The 27,514-nt window shown below is 37.0% G+C and overlaps 1 protein-coding gene and 1 long non-coding RNA gene across 8 annotated transcripts in view; one reads left to right on the top strand and one right to left on the bottom strand.

The window, feature by feature from the left end:
- The window catches only part of LOC134737298 (uncharacterized), a 59,062-nt gene extending 33,521 nt beyond the window's left edge, over positions 1-25,541 (top strand). Inside the window, exons 2-3 of the long non-coding RNA XR_010122040.1 lie at positions 24,393-24,569; positions 25,470-25,541. This is a non-coding gene — a long non-coding RNA (uncharacterized lncRNA). The remainder of the gene's footprint in view (positions 1-24,392; positions 24,570-25,469) is intronic.
- CEP128 (centrosomal protein 128) overlaps positions 1-27,514 on the bottom strand; it is a 636,715-nt gene that overhangs the window by 138,142 nt on the left and 471,059 nt on the right. The gene's annotated exons all lie outside the window — the stretch shown is intronic.

The raw sequence follows: 27,514 nt of genomic DNA, 5'->3' as shown, positions 1-27,514 counted from the left end.
TTTAAAGCAATAAAAATGTTCTCCAAGGACATAAGACTATTTTAAAAAGTTTTGAAAGTGGTAAATAATATCAATATAGATGTTTATTGGAGACACAGGTAGAAAACAAGAAAAGCAAAGTAATATTTTGAATATATTTTCCAATATTTTGTATTTCACAATTGGTGAGTTACACTTAGTAGGTATTTTTTCCAGGTTGTATAAATAAGAAAATGTAACTAACATGTTATTCTCCCTTTATCCTGGTAATCATTTTTTCCCAACTTCTAATTTGGAGAAGCCAACCTCGTAAGTTTAGTTAATTTTATCTCTGTGTTTTGCCCCCACTTTTCCCTATTCTCCTACAATTGTCACTCACATGTCTTTTTTTCCATTTCCACAGGTACCACTTTAGCTTACCTCCCGATGCCTGAATCGTAACAAAAGCCTTCCAACAGTTTCCTTCTCTACATTTTCTCTCCTCTCTGGTAGATTCCCAACACAGATGTCATGATAATTTCCCTCATATAATTTTCATCACATTTTCTTTTTCAGATAAGAACCACCAGTTGCTTCCCATTGCTTGGTTTATCAGTGTGCATTCATTCACCATAATGTTTGTGGTGGGCCACTGATATATGACCTTGCTCCCAGACGAACAGGCCTCCAAATTTATAACTTAGTACAGTGTCTTCTAAAATATCTCCTCTTTTCATAGAAGCCAGTTCTCTCTGATCAATCCCTTTATTTGGCTTGCTCATTCTAGCTACCTATAATGCCTGCTCCTAAAGAGCCTTATAGAAATGTTTCTGGCTTTGTCTCATACACCTCCGATGACTTCTGCAATCTGTCCGTGAAAATTCATTGCAATGTTCTCCTTGGAGTCCATACTCAATTATAGATGAGACACTTGCTAAGTGAATTTCCCTTTGATTTTGAATTAGAATAGACCCCACACACAGAATTCAATGCACAGTACATTACAGGATGAATCAACATCGTCACTATCATGCAGTCCCAATGCATCCAAATGCCAACTCCACTGGGGGTAAAAAAAAAAAAAAAAAAGAACAACAACAACAAAAAAAAACCCAAATAAACAAAAAACTAGGTCTTTCTAGTGTCATCCCAGAACTGAAACATGACTCTGTTATTGCATTTGTTAACTTGTTATATAGTCCTCGAGGCTAAAATTTACACTCCAAGAACAGTTTCTTCTTGTGTAGGGGATACAGTGCCACACAATAACAATGACTGACATTAGTAGGTTTTCAATAAATTAATCAATCCATCCAGTTAAGGACTATACATTATGTGTCAGGTATTGTCTTATGTAAAGCAGATTTATTAGCAAAGGAACTTAATTCTGGTGACTTGTCAGTTTCCTCCTAAAGGTTGAGCTTCCCTACTGTGAACATTTGAAATCCAAAACGCCCTAAAATCTGAACCTTTTTGAGCACTAACATGATGCCACAGTGGAAAATTCCACACCTGACTTCATGATAGGCTGCAGTCAAAATGCAGGTGCACAACACAGTTTATTCAGTGTCCTCAAGGGAAAAATACAGCTATCTTCAGGCTATGTGTATAAGGTGTATATGAAACATAAATGAATTTTGTGTTTAGACTTGAGTCCCATCCCTGAGATTTCTCATTATGTATATGCAAACATTCCAAAATCTAATTTAAAAAAATCCCAAATCTGAAACACTTCTGGTCCCAAGCATTTTGGTTCAGGGATACTCAAGTGTACTTATTGCTACTTATTTGTTCACTTGTTTTCTGAAATATTCTATAGCTATGACTGCATCTTATGCTTTTTTGATATTACTCCACAGAATGGGAGCTGTTTGCATACATGGTAGTCAGTGACTATTTGCTAAATAGTTGCATGGAATGTTAGAAAACTAATGACTTAGTAAAACTTAAATAAGTGAGACTGCTGCCTCCTAGCCTAAAATTCATTCCCTGCGCCCATTTAACATCATAGTTCTTCAGGAAGACAAGTTGTTCTATAGCATAAAGATACAACCTATTTAGATAGCCTAAAGATTCTCCTCTGTTTCTCAAATACAGTCAGTTATGCAGCTCTTACTCCAAAATGTTTCTCATTTTCCTGCTTTTTTTTCTTCTACTATTGTTGCCTCCAGGCTTTGCAGAAACACATGTTATTCTCCCCCTAAAATCTGTTCCTCTTCTAGTTTTCTCTCTGCCAGCAATGGCACCACACAGTCTTTTGGTTTTGCACCAGAGAATTAGAGATGAACCCCTATCTCTAATCTATCACAAGTTTCCTCTGATTTAAACTCTCAAATCAAGATGTTTCTCACCATTTCCATTACCACTGTCCCCAGCTAATATTATGTTCTTCCTGGGACTGGAATTAGTCTCCTAAATGGCCTCCCCATTTCCATTTTTCCCCCCAACTCTTCTCCACTTTACTGAATTTTCCATTGAAAATACAAATTTGGCCAGGCACTGTGGCTCACGCCTGTAATCCCAGCACTTTGGGAGGCCGACGCGGGCGGATCACCTGAGGTCGGGAGTTTGAGACCAGCCGGACCAACATGGAGAAACCCCGTCTCTACTAAAAATACAAAATTAGCCGGGTGTGGTGACACATGCCTGTAATCCCAGCTACTAGCAAGGCTAAGGCAGGAGAATCGCTTGAACCCAAGAGGCGGAGGTTGTGGTGAGCCGAGATTGGGCCATTGCACTCCAGTCTGGACATCAACAGCGAAACTCCGTCTTTAAAAAAAAAATAAAAAAGAAAATACAAATCTGTCCACGTATTCCCAGCCTGCTTAAAACCCTGCAATCAGAGCTCTTAGAATAAAACTAAAATCTTTAACATGGTCCATTCTACCCATGGTAAGCAGAATTTTGGCCCCCAAACATATTCACATCCCTGGAGCCATGTTATGTGAGGGGATATTAAGGTTGTGAATCAGTTGACCTCCAGATATGGCAATTGTCCTGGACTACCGAGGATGACCTAATGTAATCAGGAAAATCCTTAAAAGTAGAAAAGAGAAGCAGAAGAGCCAGAGAAGGAGATGTGAGGACAGAAAAAAGATGAGACCTTGAAAGAAGAATTCAATCCATCTCATTTTCTCAACTTTCTTCTCATTTATAAATTCTATAAAGGGCTGCGTTTGCTTTTTTGCCTACCAATATATCCATTGCAGACACTCAGTAAATAGTTTCTAAATGCATAAAGAGACTATTCCTGATAAGAACTCTTATATTTTTATCAGATAAATCACTGTATTACTTAAATATGCTTATCTTCTTTATAAAAACTGAATAGTGCCCCTAAAAAGAGACCAGGTCTTAAACCCTGAAACCTGTGAATGTTATCCTACTGGTAACATCTTTGTAGATGCGATTAAATTAAGGTCCTTGAAATGAGGTTATCCTGGATTATCCAGTTGGGCACCAAATGTCATCCCAGTGTCCTTATAAAAGAAAAACAGAGAGAGAGAGATGAGACACAGAAAAGAACACAGTGTAACAAGAGAGGCGGGTATGTGGACATGGCCACAAGTTAAGAAATGCCAGCAGTCACCAGATGCTGGAAGAGGCAAGAAAAGGGTTCTCTCTTAGGGTTTTCAGAGGGAGTCAGGTCCTGCTGACACTTTGGTTTTGGCTCAGCAAAACTGATTTCAGACTTCTGGCCTCCAAAACCTATGACAGGATACATTTCTGTTCTTTTAAGCCAATATGTTTTTGATAATTTGTTACAACAGCCACAGGAGCTAAGCGAATACACTCTCCTTTGGATTTCTAATCATCTCTTTCCTTTCTGGAATGCCCTTCTTCCTTCTCTTCATATTTCAATAAATGTTTACGAAATAAAGAACAATGAATGGCCAAATCTTATAGTTTCTTTAAGTGCTATTTCTTTCATAAAGCATTCTCTGAATACTTCAGGCCATGTAAAACTCTCTCATCTGTGTGTAAAGATAATAAATGTTATATAATTTTGCAATCTGGGACTTGTAAGCCCACTGGTATATTTTTCTTATTATCCCAAAGAAGCAATGCTGTGTTTACTTTTTCCTGGAGTCCCTCAAACTGTGCATGAAACCCAATCTATGGGCACAGAGGACCTGGAATGCTCTTCCCCCAGATGTGCGTAGGGCTCTGTAGTTCACTTCCTTCAGATGCTTGCTCCATTGTCAACTTATCAGAGAGGCCTTTGTTGACTCCTCATCCCTCTACTTTCTTACCCTACTGTATTCTACTCTAGAACACTTTTCATACCACCTGATTTATTTTTTATATACGACGCCTTTTACCCTTCTACAATGAGATGGCGAATTCCAATAGGGTAGGGGCAGTGACTAACATATAGTGGGAATTCAGTAAATGTTTATTGGGTGAATCACTGAATATAAGGAAATGCCTAATATTTATCTTTCTATTGCCATCAGTTGACTAAGTAGTCTGAACACAGGTCATTAAAATGGTAGCTCCTAACATTTCAAACACTATCTCTGAATTTGATCAAGACTCGGAATTTCAACTCCAGTATTCCCTTTATTAGGTTTTAGAAGTCAATGACTCATTACGAAACCATTTAGGTTAAAAAAAGAAGTCTTTCTTTTTCTTTCATTTGGTTACAAAGAAGTACTGAAAGTTGAGACGAGAAGAATTAATTATGGAATGCAGCTCCCTGTCTCATATTTGTATTATTGTTTCAGACATACATTGCTTAATACAATGTTAAGCAATAACAAATCAACAGTGGAGTGAACTAACTTAAAAAAAATGGTATCTAACCAAAAAAAATCTGTATTAATATTATATTCCTTATTCTATTTCCACAAATGAGATTCAAATTCATTTTACTTTCAAATAACTAAAATGTTTGATTGTGAAGTTACTGTACAAAAATAATTCAAATAATCCTCATTCTGGCAGATACATACAAGATGTAGCTCAGAAGCTGAGTTCAGACGAAACAATTTTATGCAAAGGCTAACAAACGTATGGGATAAGTTACCAAAAGAGAATTGCTGAAACAAGAAACACCAATACATTCCACTGAGAACAAGGAGGGTATTTACATACGATCCAAATGAGGGGTGTGGAAGAAGAGTAAAATAAAAATTTAAGACCACCGGAATTCTCCCCAGCAATGTGTGCCTGAAGTAAACTCATTGTCTTTACTATAATTAAAAGACAATAAAGTATTCTATGCCCTTCTTAAATATGTTTATTGTTGACATTTGTTAGATCCCTTATAATGAAATCTGTAGACCACCCAAATCCTTTTATTCTAATATAATTTGTCTAAAATTAACACATTATTGAAAATCATATTCTTACCCTCTTTCTGTGATGACTAGTCTTTACCTTGTGGGGTAAAAAAGAGAAATTGAGGAGATAATTCAAACTTCCCCACTCCTTTGAGCAGAATTATAATCTCAAATGGAGCAACAGTTTGTTCTGATGAAGGAGTAGGTAAGAAGGTTGACTAGCAATTATTTCATGCTGTCAAATTTGAAGATCAAACAACCAAGTTAAACTCAGTCTCTCCAAAAACAAAGGCAAATAACACATAATCAAATTCTTTCTTATAGAAAGTGACTTTTCCATGAACTGAGACCAAAGAAAGCACTCACTGAATGAAATTTATAGTAACCAGAATAACAAAGCATTGTCTCAAACTTTCATCCTTTGGAATATGGAAAAATTCTTATTATTTTACTTTGAAAGAATATTCAGTAATGGAACTTTATTGTAAATGTGGAAGATCTCTCTGTGATTAGTTAGTTCAGGTAGCTATATCAAAATGCAAATAAGTCTGAATCAGGTATATAGGACACACTCTCATCTTTCTTTTCTAGCACATAAAATATGTCATTAGTGATAGGTAGGACCAAACCAGAGATGAAGGGAAAACTTTTTTAATCCATCATCATTATTGCTAAAACAAACAAAATAAAAAGTTCATGATCTATTAATAATGGGTGAATACTACTTCATTCAAATATTGTTTTGACTATCTCATTTTCTATTAATTCTTCAAGCTACTATAAAAGGGCTCTCATTTATTCTTAAAAGCACCATTTCCCTGCCAAATGTTGAGTCCAATAGACATTTTAAATTGCTTCCTAACTTGACCTGTCTGCTACACAGAATACTATGAACCATATCCTCAATTTTTCTATTCCACAGCAACATCCTCTCCTTTTACCTCTCCAATACCTCATTTCTCTATATGCGTTTCTGGTTCTACTTCTTTTACCATCCCCTTCAATGTGAATCCTCTCCAGGGTTCTATCTAAAACTCTCTTCTTATTCTAGACTTAACCTCTAAACAATGACAAATATGAAAATGGCTCTGACAAGTACCCATATAAAAAGAACTCCCAAATTGGCCCTCCCAAAAGAAACCACCCTTTTGCTGATTTTACAATCAAAATTCCAATAGTTTATTAGAAAACTTGGCCCACATATCTTAAGGGTACCTCAAAAACAGCATCTAAATCTAAACTTGTTATTGCCTTCTATTTTCCCAGAGATTGAAGAGCATGAGTTTTGAAGCCAGATAAATATCCAGCTCTGTCACCACCTAGTTATATAGCTTTAATTAATGCATTTACAATCCTTGAGAATTGCTTCCTAGCTACTTTGAAGGGCCATTATTATGAGAATTAAATTTGGTTATATAATGGCCCTTCACAAACATGTTCCCAAGTTTAGTTTTCTCTTTTTTGTAGACCCTCTCCGAGGACCTTACAGTCATTCTGGAAATTTCTACTTCTCTCTGCATCCACAACCAATAGTAACACAATCTGAACCATTAACCGTCTTCATATCTCCAGCATTTACCCCTTCTGTATAACTACTGCTCTCATTTTAGGTGGACTCCTCCTCATTCTCTAATGCAACTGCCCATATATATCCCTGCTTCTAACTGAATCTTTAAGCCACTCCTCTGAAATAAAAAATACTGTGACTTCTTGATGTCCAAGGGCTAATGTTTTATGTTCTTAATATAGGGCCAAAGTGTCCTTTCTACTTGGCCTCCACCTGCCTTTTTCAAGTTTTATCAAGTACCAGTTTCCCCGGTACCATATGCTACAGTTACCAACTACTGATGTTGTATGGCCTGTGCCCTATCAAAGGAACAGAACCTGTCTTTGTGCCTTTTTCCTAGAATCGGATACAATGCCTGGTAGAAAGTATGCACAGAACAAATGCTTGTTGAATTAAAAGTCTCTACGGCTTAATACTGATTTTTAAAGTATTTATGGCTGCTGAAAGAGTGCTTTCTGAGACCTAATGTGAATGTAATATTAAAAGGTCAAAAAAGTATTTTTTTCTCCTTACGCAAGACTAATTATCCCAACAGTGAAAGAAAACTGTATTATAAGTAATTAAAATAGCCATACCAGAACAGCTTAGTAATACAATTTAATTCAATTAAGCAATATATGTTAGGGACAGACAAAACATTATACAAAGAGAGAGAGAAGGCCGAGGCGGGCGGATCATGAGGTCAGGAGATCGAGACCATCCTGGCTAACACGGTGAAATCCCGTATCTACTAAAAAATACAAAAAATTAGCCAGGCGTGGTGGCGGGCGCCTGTAGTCCCAGCTACTCGGGAGGCTGAGGCAGGAGAATGGCATGAACCCAGGAGGCAGAGCTTGCAGTGAGCCGAGATAGCACCACTGCACTCCAGCCTGGGCAACAGAGCGAGACTCCGTCTCAAAAAAAAAAAAAAAAAAAGAGAGAGAGATACAGCCCTACCTTAAACCTAAGCTACAAACTGCTGTGATTCCATCAGCCTACAGACATTTGAGCTGTAGTTACAGAGCGGACCGACAAGAAGCAGTTTGTCTGAAAGATGGAGGAGACTCCTAGAAACACCTCATTCTAAGAAAAGAGGGGATCAAGTTTTGTCCAGTAATAAAGCTTTAGCATTAACGAAAATGAATAATTCTTAGTAGAACATGGGATGTGTAACTAGGATTCATTGCCAGTCTGGAGATAAAGGGGACATAGCAGTGAGTTAAGAACAAGAGAGACAAGGCTGGTGCTGTGGATCTCACCTGAAACCCCAGACTTTGAGAGGCCAATGCAGGAAGATTGCTTGAGGCTAGGAGTTCAGGACCAGCCTAGGTAACATAGTGAGACCCTGCTTCTATAAAAAATAAAAAGACTAGCCAGGCATAGGGGTGCATGCTTGTGGTCCCAACGGTTTGGGAGGCTGAGGCAAGGGGACTGCTTGAGCCCAGAAAGTCAAGGTTGCAGTAAGCCTGGGCAACAGGTGAGACTCCATCTCTAAAACAAACAAACAAACAAAGAAAAAGAGAGAGAGATTTGAAATAAACTTGAAAGAAACATTTCATTAAAAGAATTAAAAAGTTATTAGAAAACTTGACCACTTTTTAATTTTTTTTTTTTGAGACAGAGTCTTGCCCTGTCACCCAGGCTGGAATGCAGTGGCGCGATCTCGGCTCACTACAACCTCAGCCTCCCGGTTCAGGCGATTCTCCTGCCTCAGCCTCCCGAGTAGCTGGGACTACAGGCATGTGCCACCACGCCTGGCTAATTTTTTGTATTTTTAGTAGAAACAGGGTTTCACCGTGTTAGCCAGGATGATCTGGATCTCCTGACCTCGTGATCTGCCCGCCTTGGCCTCCCAAAGTGCTGGGATTACAGGTGTGAACCACCGTGCCCGGCCGACTCACATATATTAAGGGTACCTCAAAAACAGCATCTAAATCTAAACTTGTTATCCCCTATTATTTTCCCAAAGATCGAAGAGCATGAGTTCAAATCAATCCTCGATCTTTTTAAATCATGAGGAAATCGGGTGGCAAAAAACAGTGCCTTAAAACCTAATTTAACTGGATAAACCCAAAGAATGCCATGTGGTTCCTTAATTTTCTAATGCATCAGCAGTGGCACCAGTGAAGAGTACACAGCCCTGTGGGAGATGGTGGCCATGCCTATCAATAACAGAGGCCAGCAGCACCACAGCGGTCAGCAGGGACAGCTGGGAGGCCTCTGCAAATGTGGGGTGCAGCACAGCTAAGCAATGAGGCTTAAGAATTGTGGTGGCTGGCCAGGTGCAGTGGCTCATGCCTGTAATCCTAACACTTTGGGAGGCCAAGATGGGTGGATCACGAGGTCAGGAGATCAAGACCAGTCTGGCCAACAGGGTGAAACCCCGTCTCTACTAAAAACACAAAATTTAGGCGAGTGCCTGTAATCCCAGCTACTCGGGAGGCTCAGGCAGGAGAATCACTTGAACCTGGGAAGCGAAGGTTACAGCGAGCTGAGATCGCACCACTGCACTCTAACCTGGGCATCAGAGCAAGACTCCATCTCAAAAAAAAAAAAAAAAAAAATGTGGTGGTACATGGAATACACAGCAACATACAGCCAAAAAGGCATTGGTATCCAACAGAGGCAGCAAAGCCTGGTGACAGAAATAAACATACTCCAAGCAATGATCAGATAGTTCAGCTCACACTAAGTAAAAACAGTGACTAGTGAACTCCCAAATTTCATGTCTATCTGGAATCTCAAAATAGGACTTTATTTGGAGATAGCGTGAGTCAAGGATTTGAAGATGAAATCAGCCCACATGTAGGGTGAGTCCTAATCCAGGACTGGTGTCCTCACATGAGAAAAGAGAGAGATTTAGATTCAAAGACACAGACATACGAGAAGAAGACCATGTGAAGACAAAGGAAGAGAATAGAGTGCTGCAGCTGCAAGCCAAGTAACACTAAAGATTGCCAGCCACCACCAAAAGCTGAGACAAAGAAGCACTCTTCCCTACAGCCTGCAGAGCAAGCATGGTCCTGCCATGATTTCTGAGTTCTGGGCTCCAGAACTGTGAGAGAATAAATTTCTGTTGTTTTAAACCACTCCGTTTGTGGCGCTTTGTTATGGTAGCCCTGGGAAACTGACATACCACGTTTTTCGCTAATTAGGCACCTGTCATATGCACATTGGAGATAAACATTCAGGACTCCCCTAAAATACTTGGAGTGGCAGGAGAAAATATTGCTGAATAAGTGGGGCCTGCAAAAGCAAGGAAGGACACAAGCCAGTAAGACATAGGTGTTATACCATCAGGAGAAATATATTCCACTGAGATTTGTCTGCATTTTTCTTCTAATACTTGTTTCTGTTATTTTATTTTATTTATTTATTTATTTTTTTAATTATACTTTAGGGTTTTAGGGTACATGTGCACAATGTGCAGGTTTGTTACATATGTATCCATGTGCCATGTTGATTTCCTGCACCCATTAACTCGTCATTTAGCATTAGGTGTATCTCCTAATGCTTACTTGTTTCTGTTATTTCAAAAAGAAGATAGTGTTGATTTTCTCAGAAATTCCACTGATACAGAATAATGAGAAATCAAAACTCAAATATCAAAAAAGTGATTAGTAATAACCATCATTAATATTAGGCTTTTCTGTTAATATTCAATTCAATGCAACAATAAAATGCATATTAATATAACACCTTTCTTTTAAGGTAATAATTTAACTACTCTATATTTCTATAAAATTAAGTTCATTGGAAAGTAAAAGAATTTAGTCATGACAACTGGCCTTAATGTTTAATGTGGATTAGTTAGATAATAAAGATACAAAAAAGGCACAATAGTATACATTGGTCACGTTATTTTAATGAAAAAGAACATATTCAACAATATGTTCTGAAATTACTAATTTGCATTTTCTAGGAAAAGAATCCACTCTCATGGAATAAATGAATCATATCTCATTCAATAAAAATGAGAGAAAAATAGCACAGTTTTGAGGAAAGACTACAAATGTTGATAAATAAGACATACTTAATTCTATGTGACCTGGGCCAGATTATCAAAACATTCTGCATCCCAGATTTTTCATCGACAAGTTGAAAGGTCAAGTAGGTTCCTTTTGACTCTAACAAGTCATAACCACGTGAACTAACTAAATATAATACTATTTTACCCACTATACAGTAAAAGTGAAGAAATGGAAATACACTAAGGGTACATTACCAAATGGTTTTACTTTTTAAAATGGTTTTCATTTCAAAACATAATCACATGTTTTCAATCCAATAAATGTTACTGTTTATGTTTGATGGAAAGGTATTAAGGTATTATACCTCATGTAGAAGAATGGCTCCTTTCATCAAAAGGTTAATGTTCTAATAAGAGAAATAAGACTCAAAGTTAGCAGCGTACATTAAGTCTAAATGAATGGTAAAAATGAAGATAATTATTGTATGGAGTATGGAAGTATTACTACTTAATGTGTTACGACAATATTATATAAGATGCAGCATCTGAATAGGATATGTAAAATGGAAAGGAATTAAAATAAGCAAAAGTCACAGCACCAAAAGCTGGTGAGGATGTGGAGCAAAAGGAACTCTCACTGATTGCTGGTAAAAATACAAGGTGATATAGCCATTTTGAAAGATAATTTGTCAGTTTCTTACAAAATTAAACATATTTTTACCATACAATCCAGCAATCACACTCCTTGATATTTACCCAAATGCACTGAACATTTATGTCTACACAAAAATCTGCACATGAATGTTTATAGCAGCTTTATTCATAATTGCCCAAACTTGGAAGCAACCAAGGTGTCTTTCAGTAGGTGAGTGGATAAATACACTGTGGTAAATCCAGACAATGAAATATGATTCAGCACTAAAAGAATGAGCTATAAAGCCATGAAAAGACACAGAGAAAACTAAAGTGCATATTACTACATGAAATAAACTAATGTGAAAAAGGTACATTGTATGATATTTGGAAAAGGCAAAAGTATGCAGACGGTAAAAAGATCAGTGGTTGCCAGGAGTTAGTGGGGAAGGAGGGATAAACAGGTTGAGCTCACAGGATTTTTAGGGCAGTGAAACTATTCTGTACAATATTACAATGGTAAATGCTTCATTACGTATCTGTCAAAACCTACAGAACGTAAAATGCCAAGAATGAACCCTAATGTAAACTATGAACTTTGGATGATGTGTCAAAATAGGTTAATCGACTGTAACTAATATACCACTTTGGTGGGGGATACTGATAATGGGAGAGGCTGTGCTTGTGTGAAGGGAACTCTCTGTACCTTTCACTTAATTTTATTATGAATGCTCTGAAAAATGAAGTCATTTTTTTTTTTTTAAAAAAAAGCAAAGCTTAGTGAAAGAACTTGGGAGAAAATGTATTCCAGGGAAATACAAAGCTATAAACAAAAGCATGGTGTTAGAAAAGGATCGTAACTATTAAGGATTCAAGTGAAGGTCAGATTGGGCAAAACATACAGTTCTGAATCAATAATAGAATCTATCTTTAATGAATAGTATGATAAATCATTTGCCTAAATCTGTATATACAACACGTATATGTCCACAAACATTATACATACTTACAAAATGAGATCATAGTATACATTCAATACTACATACAATACATAACTTCTAAAAAATGTATCTACTCTTAGCATTAACTAATCCTCAATGTTATCATTAAAAATGGATACATACAAATTTCCATGAACATTCGTGAATGTATTCAATAAACTTACTGAGTATCTACTGTGTCCAGGGATGCTTTAGATGCACCATAAATTATTCAGCACTCTTATTCTCTACTATGGCCAATTACGTTAATTTTACTTGATTATTATCATAAAACTGAAATGAACATTCACATATATAAATCTTTCACACTTAAAAAAATGTGGTTTTCAAAGAACAATTTTTTAGAAGTAGAATGCTAGGCCAAAAGGTGCTTTTATTTATAAGAAATATATATATAGATGTGTGTATATATATGTGTGCATGTATATATATATATATATATATATATATACACACACCCTTATAAATACACACACACACACACACACACACTGCATTCTAGAAACACCATATGGAATGCTTCAGAATGCTTATGTCACCACCTCTTACAAACACAATATATTGTCACCTTAAAAAATTCCTGTGCCCAAGTTTCTTGCAATCTGCTTTTTTTCTAGCTTTTCACTCCATTTTGCTGTTTTGTTCACTCAGCCTGTTTTCTCTATAAGACTTTCTAATCCCATTCTCTAATCCCTCTCATCTGAGACCTTGCATTCTGTTGAGTACTTCAAATAGTCTAATAATTTTTTTTTCCAGAACCTTACGTACATACATGGTTTTGAAAGCTGTGCTTTTCCTCCGAGTTTTCAGGTAACAGCTTCCTTCCCTGAACTCTGATATTTTTAAAATAGACTCTATATTGACTTTTTTTTCTTCTTTCTTGATGTTTAAACAAGGCAATGGCTATCAAGACTCAATCGTCTAACTTTTGAGACCTACTGTTGCAGTGGTCTCCAACAGGGGAGATTTGACAAGGTATGAAGACATTTCTGATTGTCACGACTGGGGAGGGGAGGTCATCTGGTGAATAGTGACCAGGCATGTGGCTAAATATCCTACAATGTGCAGTTTAGCCCCACAAAAACAAGGAATTATACAGCTCAAAATATCAATGGTGCTGAGGCTGAAAAACTGTGTTAAAGGACTAGGTTAGTTGATATTCACTGCTTCACAGCTAATTCACAACATTTTGCCTGCATTAACACAATGCAGTTCTACTGGGGGAGATATGATGCATGACCACACTGCTTGGTTCTTAGACCCTATAAATAAGCAGAGTACATGGAAAATTATATTTCCCAACTTCCTATTTTCCAAACTTAATTCCAAGGTTCTTCTAGACTTTACTATAGATAATATAGTTTAAATAAGCATATTGTCACAACCAGTTCACCCCTTTGGTCCTGATGAATTATTTTCTAGAAATTATTGCTTATACATTGACAGAGAAATATGGCTATCTCAAAAATCAGCAGCAACTTTGTGGAATGAAAGCTTACCAGTGTAATGTTTTTTTCAGAACTTGGGTTTCTGAGTCAGGAGAGCAGTTGGAGTTTAAGCAAAAGTATCTTTCTACCTCTTTTCTGGGGATCTCTGATTAATGAAGTAAATCCTGATTTCATTTTCCTCAATTCAGTTTCACCTGCCTTATGGAATATCTATCAAGTGGCTTGATAGATATTTTGGTAGAATATTGAGAAAGGCTTCATTAGTGGCTGCAACTAATCTACAATTACAAATCATAGCCTAAACTATGTCATTCAGGAGCAGGTTGTTCAGTTTCCATATAGTGTTGTTTTGAGTGAATTTCTTAATCCTGAGTTCTAATTTGATTGCACTGTGGTATGAGACACTGTTTGTTATGATTTCCATTCTTTTGCATTGGCTGAGGAGTGTCTTACTTCCAATTATGTGGTCAATTTTAGAATAAGTGCAATGTGGTGCTGAGAAGAATGTATATTCTGTTGATTTGGGGTGGAGAGTTCTGTAGATATCTATTAGGTCTGCTTGGTCCAGAGCTGAGTTCAAGTCCTGAATATCCTTGTTAATTTTCTGTCTTGTTGATCCAATATTGACAGTGGGGTGTGAAAGTCTCCCACTATTATTGTGTGGGAGCCTGACCATCAGATCTTTGACAAAGCTGACAAAAACAAGCAACGGGGAAAGGATTCTCTGTTTAATAAATGGTGGTGGGAGAACTGGCTAGCTATATGCAGAAAACTGAAATGGACCCCTTCCTTATACCCTATAAAAAAATTAAATCAGGCTGGATTAAAGACTTAAATGTAAGACCTAAAACCATAAAAACTCTAGAAGAAAACCTAGGCAATACCATTCAGGACACAGGCATGGGCAAAGACTTCATGACTAAAATACCAAAAGCAAAGGCAACAAAAGCCAAAATTGACAAATGGGATCTAATTTAACTAAAGAGCTTCTGCACAGCAAAAGAAACTATCATCAGAGTGAACAGGAACCTAAGAATAAGAGAACAATTTTTTTAATCTATGCATCTGACAAAGGGCTAATACCCAGAATCTACAAGCGACTTAAACAAATTTCAAGAAAAAAACAAACAACCCCATCAAAAAGTGGGCAAAGGATATGAACAGACACTTCTCAAAAGAAGACATTTATGCAGCCAACAAACATGAAAAAAAGCTAATCACAGGTCATTACAGAAATGTAAATCAATACCACAGTGAGATACCATCTCACGCCAGGTAGAATGTCAATCATTAAAAAGTCAGGAAACAACAGATCCTGGAGAGGATGTGGAGAAATAGAAATGCTTTTACAATGTTAGTGGGAGTGTAAATTTATTCAACCATTGTGGGAGACAGTGTGGTGATTCCTCAAGGATCTAGAATTAGAAATACCATTTGACCCAGCAATCCCATTACTGGGTATAAACCCAAAGGATTATAAATCATTCTACTATAAAGACACATGCACATGTATGTTTACTGCAGCACTGTTCATAACATCAAAGACTTGGAACCAACCCAAATGCTCATCAATGATAGACTGGATTAACAAAATGTGGCACATATACACCATGGAATACTATGCAGCCATAAAAAAGAGGAGTTCATGTCCTTTGCAGAAACATGGATGAAGCTGGAAACCATCATTCTCAGCAAACTAACACAAGAACAGAAAACCTAACATCACATGTTCTCACTCATAAGTGGGAGTTGAACAATGAGAACACATGGACACAAGGGGAACATCACACACCAGGGCCTGTCGGGAGGTGGGTGGTAAGGGAGGGACAGCATTAGGAGAAATACCTAATGTAGATGACGGGTTGATGGGTGCAGCAAATCACCATGGCACATTTATACCTATGTAACAAACCTGCACATTCTGCACATGTACCCCAGAACTTAAAGTTTAATAATAAAAAAAAAAAGAGTTGGAAGCTAGCAGAGGTCAGTTGATGAGATTTCAGAAAAGAAGTGGTCTCTATAATACAAAATGCAAGGTGAAGATCAAGTACCAATTAAGAATCTGCAGCAAGTTATCCAGAAGATCTAGCTAAAATAAATGATAACGGTGGCTACACTAAACAGATTTTCTATACAGGCATATAGCCTTATGTTGAAAGAAGATGCCATCTAGGACTTTCATAGCTAGAAAGGAGAAGTCGAGGCTTGTCTTCAAAGTTTTAAAGGACAGGCTATCTTGAGAGGGGCTAATGCAGTTGGTGACTTTAAGTTGAAGCCAGTGCTTATTTTCCATTACAAAAATTCTAAGGCCCTTAAGAATTATGCTAAATCTCCTCTGCCCATGTCTATAAATTGAAAAACAAACAAACAAAAGCAACATTCCAAATCTCATTTAAAGAGTGTTTCAAATTGTGAGATCCCATTAGGATCATTATATCAATTTAGTGTGTTCAGCAAGTTTCTTCATTCTGTAATGAAACAGAACAGCAGAATATAGTATTAAAAGATTATATCCTAGCATTAAGGAAACTTTTTGTTTCATGAAACTTTTGTGTCAGTCATAAATATGTGTGCAGTGTGTGTGCATCCATTGCTACTCACACGTACTAGATAATGACATATAACGTATTTCTTACAGAAGGTCACGGTCAAAAAAATGTAAAAGCCCCTGCTTTATAGAACATGAATGAACATTCATGGGCAGTAGGAGGCTTGAGGAATTCAGTTTTGACCTCAGGAGGAAGAGATAGGCATTTGTGACCCGTGAATCCCTGCTGGGTGTTATATAGGCTTGCCATGACAAACCAGAAAGTGTCATATTATATGTGACTTGATAGCTTATAAAATCCACTGGCTGGTACTATTTCTGATTCATGTGGCCATGAAGAATACAGTCAGGAAAAAATGGAATATATCTATAGTGACTCTGAAGACCAAGATAGGAAGATGAAGGGCTTGGGAGATACAGTTTTTATTTTGTCTTTTAGCTGAAATTCAGGACATTTAAACAGAGAGGGGGATATGGGAAGTAAAGAACTAGCTACATAGATAATATAGGACAAGAACAATTTAGTTTTCTGAACCAAGGATACAAAGCCAAAATGGATTTCTGGCAGGGAAAAGAAATTTTCTCGTCAATCTTGAAAGAGTAAGTAGCGCTTGATGGTCCTACTTCCTTCACTTATTCAATTCCCGTAGTTTGGCTTGAAATGGTCTCTCCAATATCATTAGTGACCTAACTGCCAAGTGCAATGTCCTTGCTTTTTTCTTAATCTTCATCTTTAACGTTCTTGACGTATTTTACAAAAACATTTTCTCTTTTCTTTTTCAAACTCCTTTTTGCCTTTTTTTCTTTCTACTCCCCTCCTCCACTTGTTGGCTTCTTTTTTCCTGCTTTCATTCATTCTTACTGTGTGAATTAACTCAAATCTCTAATCTTCATCTAAATCTTCATGGGCTTTAACACACCATTTATAGGTTACAACTGATCTTCCAGACTTCAGTGTCACAGTGTAGCCACTGTTCTAATTGTTCTGAGAATGGAACTGATATAAACAATCATGTACCTGACACCAACATCATATATTTTCTCCAAATATCGTAACTCTCAGTCACAGTTTATATGTCTCTTTTATTCTCTCACCCTCCTTAGTTAGATGGCAATTCCTTTTAATTCTTTGTTCCCATTGGCTCACATCCGATCCCTTAGGTAATGTAATGTTTCTACACCTGTTTAAGCCCTTATTGTTTCATATTTCATATCTAGACTCTGACTGTCAAACCCAGGCAGTGGAATGGAGGATACAAGACATTATACAGTGGAATTCAGGAATAAAATATTAAAACTTCCTTATTTATATCTCCAACCTTATCTATTTATATCTATCCATCCAATCTCTTCATGTTACTATGAGAGTGACCTTACTAAAATATAAATTTAGTATTGTCACACCCTATGTACATCCACTAATTATATCTTTTATGGTAATGTGCAGAATCCTTAGCTACATGAATTCAGAATCTGGTTACTTTTCTCCACTAATAGCCTAGCCAATCACCATGTGCCATTCTCTATAAGCATATGTATTCCTGTATAATTCTCCTACTCTCTTCCTCTCTGTCCCCTTTCTTTGTCTGCCAGCATCCTCTTTAGGGGATCCAGTGGGTGAGTATATGACCCAGGCCTTGCCATTCAGAGAACAACCACCTCTGGCCAGAGTGATTGGTTCCCAGGAAGATAGCTGATTGAAGCTGAGTTAAGGAGAAGTATCCGGGTGACTTTTGTTACAAATTCAGGAAGGAGGCACCTACCCTTTGGGATTGTTTGGCTGGTAGAAAGATAGATGGGTGCTGGTGGTGGTTATCTTTGCCACTACTTGGGAGGAATCTGAGGAAACACAAAAGAAAATGGAAAAGAGATAAAGCCAGATTCCTGTTTAAAAACCTTTGCTGGCCTTTTGAGTTACACGAGCCAAAGGAAGTCCTTTTTTTCTGTTTTGTTTTGTTGTTTGTTTTGCTTCATTTAGGCTAGTTTGAGTTTATCTTCTTCTTATTGCAACTAAAAGTGACCTACTAATAAGACCTACTCTAGGAAGCCTTTGCTGACCTTCTAGTCAGCTTTACTAAACCTCCTTCCATGTTGCATATTGTTGCTCTTCCACTCCCAGTATTCTGGATCTGGTCACAGAGATAGATGAAAACTGTCCTATCGAAAGCCTATCAAACAATAGGGGAGAAACTGTACATCTTTGGCAAAGTCCAAAGTTAATTTTCTATAAGGAAGTTCTCCATCAAATTTAATGAGTTACATAGAAGAAAAAAAGGTCAATTGAAAGTGAAGGATCCTCAAGTATTTCTCAATAAACACAACTATATATATATATAGCAATAAAAAAACAACTAATTCAAGCCAACAGCCCCCTTGCTTTCAACATTCTTCTTCCTATAGCTTGAGTTACGGGTTGCTTTAGGCCAACTTCACTGAAAGCAAGGGCATGCCACCAGGATAGAATACGAGAGCCGTGAGTAAAAATAATTAGGACTGACAAGATTGAACTCCGTTTTGTTTTCTCCACCTGAAAAGTTTATATCCCTCTTAACTATGGTGTTACTAGGAAACTAAATGTAGAAAGTTCTAAGTTGCCTCTGGAGAATATTAAATTTAGCTCTAGTCTATCTAAATCTAATGAGAAGTTTTGTGAATAAGCATTCTTAAAACAAAATCAAAAGAAGACCAAATATAAATTTACCATTTTATGAGCAAGAAACAGACCAGAATCAATATTTTTGATTAGTTACTAAATTTCTCTCCTCTGGTCATCACCTGAAATCCAGGATCACAGTTTTTGTTGGTTGTGGGTACAACTAAGTCACCTGTACAGACCTTTCTTATCCTGGCCTAACCCTAATATGATATAAACAGAGCTGAACCAGATATACTAACAGAATATCTAGTCAGGTTTGACTAGTTGGAAGTCCATTCATTTTCTTAGGATAAATTGCACTTTAAAAAATGGTGGCATAGTGGCCGGGCACGGTGACTCATGCCTATAATCCCAGCATTTTGGGAGGCCAAGGTGGGTGGATCACGAAGTCAGGTGTTCAAGACTGGCCTGGCCAAGATGGTGAAACCCCATCACTACTAAAAATACAAAAATTAGCCATGCATGATGGTGGGTGCCTGTAATCCCAGCTACTTGGGAGGCTGAGGCAGGGAATTGCTTGAACGGGGAGGCGAAGGTTGCAGTGAGCCGAGATCACGCCACTGCGCTCCAGCCTGGGTGATAGAGCTAGACTCTATCTCAAAAAAAAAAAATTTAAAAAAAAAAATGGTGGCTTGTCATTTTTCCTAAAAGGAAGAAATCTATTTTGGCCTCATATTTAGTGGCCACTAATAAATGGAGATTAAAACCTCTCAGGGGGCTGAGCGCGGTGGCTCACTCCTGTAATCCCAGCACTTTGGGAGGCCAATGTGGGCGGATCACCTAAGGTCAGGAGTTCAAGACATCCTGGTCAACATGGCGAAACTCTTTCTCTACTAAAAATATAAAAATTAGCCAGAAGTGGTGGTGTGAGCCTGTGATCCCAGGTACTCGGGAGGCTGAGTCAGGAAAATCGCTTGAACCCAGGAGTAAGAGGTCATGGCAGGCAGAAATCACACCACTGCACTCCAGCCTGGGCGACAGAGTGAGACTCTGTCTCAAAAACAAAAACAGAAACCACCTCTCAGGGGGATAACATAAAGAAGTAGCTGTATTTAGTGTGTGATTTCTACATGTAATTCCCATTAATACTAGAGAACAAACATGTAAAAAGCTTTATAGAAGGAAGAGAGGAGAAAATTTTTGAAACTTTTTACTAAGGCAACAAAAGATCAATTTTGAACAAGAAAAAGAAATCCTTTGTAACCAAAAAGACTAACAAGGTAACATGTACTGATGTTAGCAGGACACTAAAAATGTACCTTTAAAAACCTTTTTTGAAGGCAAGAACTCTTATGTACACCAAGTTTAAATTCAAAGCCCCATTGAATATCTACCCTACTTCAGTGACAGCGTTAAAAAAAGTATAAATAGTAACAGGAGACCTGTGTTACTGTTTATAGTTTGTTTTTTTTTTTTAACACTATCACCACAGTAAAGTACTTCAGATTGATAATTTAGATCTTCCAGAAACATGAAAAAAATTAAGAGTTAATTGGTTTTTAATTCACCTAGAACAAGTTTTAAAAAGGTAATTTGTCATTTCTGATCTGACATCGCTTATGGGCATGGCAACTATGGAAGAATTATGGTAGGGGATATAGAAAATGATAGGGAGAGGAAATTGGTTTTGAGTCTCCTTAGATTGTACATCAACATTCTTTTATTGTTGTTGTTTGCAGGCTTTACTGCCCTATTCACATTTATGCTTGTCAGCAAATTTCCCTTGGCTACATTCAAAAGGCAGCTGTTCATCCACACTCCTCAATGAATAAATATATCAAAGCCAATTCTTAGCCTGGGGACATGATCTGATTTCTAGAAGAGTTGCCAGCTTCTTTCTTTTAAGAGACTCAGTATATCACTTGGACCCCGGCAGCTTACATACTTATTTATTTTTGAGTTAACTATTACTATATTCCAACAACAATACTACAAAAGTAGGGTAATCAATGTTGAGATGCCAAGGCTCAAAGAAACAAGTAATGCAATCAGTTAACATCTTAAAATAAGAATGATGCAGATTCCTTCCTAAAAGTTTATAACAGGTACAATAAATATGGTACCTTTATGAGAAGAAGTCTGGTTGATCAAGAATTTGAAACAGGCACAAGCAACTAGCAGAACCTGTCTCATGAGGTCCATCAGTGCTATTTTGAGAAGGGAACACCATGGACAAAATCATATTAGCTATGAAGCTTTTCTACCACCTTAGATGAACATTTAGCTCTCACAGCAATGCTTAAAGTTACATAATGAGACTGCTGACAGGGGACAGGGAGCAACCAGACTGCACAATGCAACTTTTGTTTCAATGTTAACTGACCCACATGAGCAGAAAGTATAATAAACATGGCCTGTGAATACTAGAGGAAACAAATTTAGACACATGTTTAGAAAGACAGTAGAAAGAGTATTGTGACAAGTGGTAAAATGTTTTCAAAGGACAAAGTTATTGAAAAATCTAACTTCCCATCAAGGAAGTGGCAAATCTTTTACCAGAAAATAAAATTTGCTAATTAAGATAAAATTGTAAGGTACAAACAGGTCATAGTTCAGTTGCAGGAGAACATTCTAGAGAGAAAAGTGGCAAGATTTGGTAATAATTTTTTCCTACAGCAGGAAAGGGGTCAAAAAAAAAACACAGTTTCTAAAATGGCCCTCTCTGTCTCAAAATAATTTATCTTACCATGCATTAAAATTCATCCTTATTACCTGCTTAAAGGTTTCCAATTGAAGTGTATGTTTCCTGAGTACATGGAGCTTGGCACATAACAAGGGCACCATATATATTTGTTAAATGAATAAAGATATGCATGCATTGGTATGCAAGTAGAAAATCACAGCACTAATGCCATCATTTATGGCTTTCCTTCACTTAACATGCCTTCCTGACATCTATAACTCCGTGGTCTACTCAGTTGAGAGTTCGCCCACTTTAAAAGTTTGAAGTTATTACACCAACTAAAATGAAAAGCACTTACTAATCCAAACAATTATGGTATTACTATAAAACCATAACAATGACATTTATATTTTAACCAATAGCAGAGGCCAGTACCAATCGGTTACACTGGAAACTAGTGACTCAGGTGTGTACTATTAGCAGCATTTGCTTTTTAAGAATTTCTGTAAAACAATTCTAAATAATAATGACACCCAATTTCCAAGTCAGATGTGCAACTATGTGACATACCATCCATACTTACAATTTCTCAATTATTCTGACGGATTTTGTCTACCCACGCCCCCTTATCAGGGGGTTTGGGAGGTCTTTTACTGAAGTACAACCCTAGACTTTCCTGGAATCCAAGTTCATTTAACTGAAATGTTCTCAGAACTGAACAGTATGTGGTAAAGGCTGTGTTGACCAGGGAGTGCAGATCTGATGGCATGTGGTAAATGCTCACAAATGGATAGGCAGGTCTTCTGTGTACGCAAAAGTATTAACAGTATGAATTAGCTAGGTTATACCATCATAGGTTTATTTTATCCCCTCTTCCTTTCTTTACCCATATACTCTAAATCTCTCAAAGACAGAACAGAACCTGACTTTGAGACATGAAAAGATTTAAATAACAGTACAGAGCTCACTGCACTTCAAACACGTCACTGTATTTTGTCTCTGTAAAATTTAAAGCCTTCGGCTTGTACATATTACTTGAATTAACAGGTCAGTGTATATGTTAAAATATTTTTTGCTTATTGTGAGTTCTGAGATATAAATGCCATAGGTGATATCAATATAATAATTGTTCATCTTGAGCAAGTCATGTGCCATTTTCTACATGAGACACTTGCCAATGATAAAAAATATAAAGTTAGATCTCTGATCAGATCTTACAACTGCAGTGATAAATCTGGAAGAGTTTATAACTAATATAAATACAGCCTACATCATATTTAGGTATAGACAGACACATGCTAAACAGCAACTCAAAAGAACTACCAGATCATTACCTTGTTGACTGAAAAGCTTCAATGACAACATTGATTAAATATGATTTTCAGGTACTATGCTAAGCACAGCCAATTCTCACAACAGTCTTATAAGGTATTGAATGTTATTTTCCATGTTTCATGCATGAGAGGAAACTGAAGGTTAGAAATGTTACTAATATGTAACATTCTCAAAGTCACATAGCAAGTGCTACACTGATTCGGCTATCTTAGCCATTTGGCTATCTTGTCTCTTCAGCACATTCTTCTTATACATACACCCTGAGACATTCAGCAATATTTTATCTACACTACCAATTTTACTCTAAAAAAATTCTACTCAATAGCATTAGCCAAGTCACTGCTTTGCTCATAAAAACAAAATTCATATTCTTATCTACTGCCTTACACAGGTCTTTCCACAGACCCTTCAACACATGTACCAGAGGAATCCCATAAAAGCCAATACAGTGCTACATAGTAAAGCGTCACTGAAGACGTCATTGCTGAATAAAAGTTCATTTGCTTGAAGTTGGGTGTGGCTACTCAATGAAATAGAAATATGGGATTAACCAATGGAACTAGTAAGCTTTCTGAAAGGAATAGTTTAAAATAAAACATGCTCCCCCCACAGAAAAATCAACAGCATCTGTCTTTCCTCTTCTGCTCCATTTTCAACAATGCCATGGCATTATTCGAATGTTTAAAACTAAAAAAATCTACTGGTTTGTTTTGCTATTAATTTCATTGCTGGATCATCCCTAGATCTTAAAGCCATCATCAATATACTTCAAGAGTACCTGAAAGATACAGGAGGTCCTAGCAACCACAGTGGACGCAGGCAGTTGCTCTTAGGTAATGAATCTTTTTAACTGGAGACATAGTTCTGGTTGCAATAGAGCCTAAACTGAAGTCTCCCTCTTAAGAATAAAAAAACAAAAATAGTAGAAATCGTTTTCAATGAGATTATTTGTATAGTTGAGATGTCAAATTATTTGTAAGAACTTCAGATGCACATTTTACCTAGATACAATATAAATAAACTGTGAGTACAGGTTAGCACTGCCCTTTATACAAATATTCTGAAATTATAATTCTTATCTTTTCATTAAAGAAGGTTTTTGCTAGGCAGTTGGACTTCAAATAAATATATGTATTAAGCAATATAAGTACTTTTTCCTAGAGTGCTTTATGCTTTATAATTCAAAATTTTCATTAATGTTGCCTCTCAACTTCAATTAATGAGATTTAAAAAATGATCAGAATAACCGACAAAATATGAATGCAAAGTAGTGTTGTGGAGGGTGAATAAAATTGCTTAATGGACTAAAAAACATCAATTGCTTAATTATACAGAATACATTGAGCTGAAACAATATCACTCAGTTTCTATTAAATCTTCCATCAGCAGAGATAGAAGCTTCCTGGCTGCTTGGAGACACATTTTTTCCAGATCTGGGAGGACTACACGATTTTCAGATACGAGAAACGTGATCTCAACTGAATGCGTGGGAAACATAGCACTGAGAAAATTTCAAATGACCCTGTATCAGAGTACATTTGTTGAAACACTGATGAAAAATGGGTATGTACATCATTTGTGAGCACTAAAATATTTAGGAAAGTTAGTATAATTAGTTTATGCCATGAAAAGTGATGATTTACATGTTTTATAGTGGCAAATCTGCTTGTTTCTGTTTAAAACAGAAAATATCAAGCACACTTTTAAACCTTTAACTTTAAAGTCTAAAATTGAGTTTATGCCTAAGAAATAACACTGCAGTCTCTAGAGACAGTAATTTACTATCCTTCTTAATTATTGGCTAACTACATTTTTTTTAAATCAACTGTTTGAAGAATTATTACTCATTGTGACCTTAGTCTTTGCAAGAGTGAAGACAGACTATCAAAACCAATCTCTACCTTGTTCACTCAACAATATAAGCCATGTATCCAGCCTTTAATTTGACAGTGTGCAGTTAAATAGAGGATTTGCAACACTGCAAATCAAGAAAAATGGAAAATAAAGAGTTGTCTATGTAACTATATTCTGTAGCTTGGCATATAATGATTATTTTTCCATACATAATAATTAGATGGCAGACAATGGGATAACATATCTTTTGTAAAACTGAGAGAGGAAAAATAACACATTAGACATGCTCCTTAAGGTAAAAGTAATCTCATGTAGGTCTTAGGGACCACACTAATATTAGTACCAGCACTTTACAATAGAACTGTCTGCAATGATAGAAATGTCCTATATCTGAGCTGCAAATATAAGAACCATTAAACAAATGTGGCTACCAAGTACCTGAAATGTGGCCAGTGCAACTGAGGCACTGAAATTTTCATTTTATTTAACAAATAGTCACATGTGGCTAGTTGCTTGTATACTGGAAATGCAGTTCTAAACTTCTTTTTGTACCATCCTTGACAATGACACTCTTGAATAATTCTATCACTGTATTATCTTTTGTTACAGTAATAAACAACCCCAATGTGTAATCAGAAATTATTTTTCACCATGATCCTTGCAGTCTTCACTACAGGCCCCAGGCTGAGAGAGCAGCCTCTCTAGGATAGTCAGCCTCATGTCAGAGGCAAAGAAAAGAGAAACTGCAGGCTGCAACTGGCTTGAAACTTTTCTGTTTAAAGGTAATTCATGTCACTTCCACACATATTTTATTGGTTAAAACTAGCATGACCTCTCTTGATTTCAATAGGATGGAGGCTAATGTCACATAGCCAAACTGATGTCAAAGGGACCAGGCAATATGATCCTCCTCCAGGGAGAAGTAGCAAAAGTTTTCAAAACAGTACAATCTACCATAAGAATAAAATTTTGATTTCAGTCAATGAACATATGCTTTGCTTCAAACTGTTTGCCAGATAGGATATAAAATGACCCTAGAGCTGATAATTCGCTATTTTCCAGCCACCTTCCAATAATAATAATAACCACAATGATATCAATCACAATAAAAACAGCAGTAACAGAAATCAGAAGAGGAGCAATAAGCACCAGCACTAACTGAGCCTCTTCTCTGTGCGAGGCACTACCAAAGATGCTATACATAGATGACTGCACTGAATTCTCACAACAACTCCATGAGGTTGGCATCGTTTCCCTTACCCCCTTACAAGAGAGGAAGCTGAGGCTCAGGCCTGCAGCCAGAGAGCTAGGAAACTGCAGAGCCCAATTATAATCACAGATGGTTCACATAGGATTGGCCTCAAGTCTTGTTCTTGTCCCACAATACAGCACTGGTACCCCAATGCCTGGCATCAGGGTTGCTCTTAATTGTTATACCAGTATTTAAAGGCAGCTCCAGTGTCAAATTTATCTGCTAACTCTTACCCTAAACTGACCACCCCCTACATCTCTACACTTCCAAAATTCTTAGCAGCCCCCAATATAAATATCACCCATATCTGCTCCTGGCAGGAAGATACTAAATCAATTTTCTCACCACCTTTCTTGGAAAATGTGCACTTCTAGGGCTCATTTGCCACCTCACATTGCGGTTCAGCCTAGAATATGGGTTGACGTTAATTATGGACAATAATCTAGGTAATACCTAAAAATCAGAAATAGGAAATGCCCTCTGGTCTAGATGTCCTAAAAAAGATGGTGAGGGCCTCAAGAAAAAAAAAGAAGGCCTCAAGGCCTTCTGGCAGCAGATATCAGAAGCAATAGACAGAGTTCAGGTCAAACTCAACCCTTTGCAGGGCTTGCAAACAACCAAACTCACAGATTCTAAGGAAACCAGTGCATCAGAGAGTTTAACAAATTAGCTATTTTAACAGTGAGCAAGCTGAGAAAGAGCTATCAGAGGGACATAGCCAGCAAGCTGATATTTTGGCTAAAAAAGAGGTCACAACGCAGAGATAGAATATGAGGGCAAAAAAAAATACCGTATTAATTATTGACCACATAGGACCCTGTGCTGAACAACTACTTACAATAGCTCTAAGAGGTGGACACTATTTATCTCCATTTTACAAATGAGGAAACTGTGGCCATGGGAGGATAAATTCATTGTCCTGGTCACAAAGTGGTAGAGAAAGGATTCAATCAAAGCTAGGTCTATCCAACTTCAGGAATGAATGCTTGACTATACTCCATCACTTGACTACAGTGTGACTGCAGGATATCTCAGTATATCTTGACGTTATCGGTGTCTCACCCAAACCTTAAAGGAGGTTTACTTTAACAACTGGAAACCAATGAGCAAACGCTTCTGCCAAAAGCAAAGGTCTAAAACCTGAGAACACAGTGAAAATCTACAATCCTAAAATGGATTTGCTCTAATAGCGCAAACTTTACAAAAAGTCAACTCAAAGTAGATTTTAGGTCACTTTAGATCATATCCTGCCACAACAGGATATCCTACTGATCTTTACAAATGCTTGAGTTGACTCCTTTCAATTTTAATTATTAAACATTCTATGTGGAAATAAAGAAAATTTGAATTTCTGATCCAGAATGCTGATTCTACGAATTATTTGGGTGTCAAGTGCTTGAAG

The sequence above is a fragment of the Symphalangus syndactylus genome, chromosome 8 (assembly GCF_028878055.3).
Source record: "Symphalangus syndactylus isolate Jambi chromosome 8, NHGRI_mSymSyn1-v2.1_pri, whole genome shotgun sequence".
NCBI lineage: Eukaryota > Metazoa > Chordata > Mammalia > Primates > Hylobatidae > Symphalangus > Symphalangus syndactylus.
Note: the sequence above shows the minus strand (reverse complement) of the source record. Positions and strands in the feature narration are given on the sequence as shown.